Source organism: Octopus bimaculoides, chromosome 14 (genome assembly GCF_001194135.2).
Source record: "Octopus bimaculoides isolate UCB-OBI-ISO-001 chromosome 14, ASM119413v2, whole genome shotgun sequence".
Classification (NCBI taxonomy): domain Eukaryota; kingdom Metazoa; phylum Mollusca; class Cephalopoda; order Octopoda; family Octopodidae; genus Octopus; species Octopus bimaculoides.
Window position 1 is genome coordinate 27,769,857 of NC_068994.1, and position 2,037 is coordinate 27,771,893.

Consider the following 2,037-nt stretch of genomic DNA (forward strand, 5'->3'; position numbering starts at 1 on the left):
CATCCATATGAGCTCACTGAGATTTCTTTTATAGCGTCTCTTGAACCTGTGGCCCTAGTCCTTGATAAAGATTTCTGACTTTATGTTCAAATCCTTTTGAGCACTGCTATATGTTTTCTATACCGAGCATCTCCAGTTTTCACCTCCTCTGTATGTGTGTGTGTGTGTGTGTGGAGACAGGGATCATAGATGAGATCCAGATATTCTCCATATAGAATACACTTATTAGTGCTCAAAAGATTTAAACTTAAGCAGGTATAGAAGGAAATGTAGTGATAAGCAAATTAGACAGATCAATATATAAAGTATATTAAATACATGAAATACAAAATATGTTTATATGTATACATATAAAAAGGTCCAACTTACACAGAGTACAAATTTTATAGAGAATTAAAGGGGTAAAGAAAAAGAATTACAAATCCAACAGCTGTTTCAGGGGGCTTGGTGATCCATAATAATGTTTGTAGATTGATTCCATCATAGGATGAAATATGCCTCTGTCTTCAGAGAAGAGACCTTGCATTTAAGATGTTAAAGGAGAGAAGTTCAAAGATGGAAAAATCGCCGAACCCCCCAGGAACAGTTGTTGGATTTGTAAGTCTTTTCCTTCACCCCTTTAATTCTCTATGTTGAACCTTTCATATGTGTACATATATACATTTTTTTTTTTGTATTTCGTGTATTTAATATACTTTATATATTGATCCATTTAATCTGCTTATCCCTACATTTAATTCTATATATATATATTCTTTTTTCTTTTATTCCTTTACTTGTTTCAGTCATTTGACTGTGGCCATGCTGGAACACCAGCTTGAAGGATTTTAATCAAGCAAATCAACTCCAAGACTTAGTACTTACTCTGTCTGCTGCTTTTGCCGAATTGCTAAGTTTTAGGGATGTAAACACACCAACACTGATTGTCCAGCAGTGATGGGGGTACAAACACAGACACAAAGACACATACACATAAATATATACCTAGATATATAAATATGATGGGCGTCTTTCAGTTTCCATCTACCAAATCCATTCACAGACACTTAATCAGGGTGCCATGTAGTGGGACTGAACCATGTGGTTGAGAAGCAAACTTCTTACCACGCAGCCATGCCTATTTAGAAGTATTTAGTCACTACCCTCATTTAAAATGCTTCCAACTACAAGCTTGGAATTCTCCAATCGTTGAATAGGCCCATAGTAGCTTCTTCAAATATCATCACAGCCAGAGCCAATGTAAGGGAGATAACCCCATCCTGCTTGCTACACCTCCTGCACTGACAAATAGTTTTTGTTTATAAACCTGACTGACCGTGATGTATTTCTTCCACCAGTTGTAGAGAGATTATACGCCTTTGGCCATTTTAGTATGATGAGTTGCCTATACAGCCAAGCATTTGATAGGTGCAAAGCCAATGATTACTCTATGACCAGCCATAACAATCAACTTTTGAAAATAAATATATATATATATACATGTATATATAGGTGTGTGGTTGAGTGGCCACAGTGTTGGACTCACAATCGCTAGATTATCAGTTCAGTTCCCAGAGGGTTGTGTTCTTGAGCAAAATACTTTATTTCAAGTTGCTCCATCCCACTTGACTGTAAGTGAGTAGCCCTGCCACTGGCTTGCTCAACTAGCCCATGGGGTGTTATCATTCCAAAGTAACATATAACTACATCCAATGGTCTGGTCAATGCCGTGAGATATATAGATATACACACACACATACACACACACACACACACACACATATATATATATATGAATGATTAGGGTAGCTATCCACGATTTAGAACCAATAGGCAACAAGTACAGTTGTCACTAAAGTGATGGACGGTGCTAGCAACCACCAGCATTGTTAGAAATAAGAGTGAATAAGAGTTGTTTTGACGCTTATTTCTAGCAATGCTGGTGTTTACTAGCACCCTCTGTCACTCTAGTGACAACTATAATTGTTGCTTATGTATACATATGTATATATATATTCATATACATGCTTTTGTATATATATATATATATATATATAT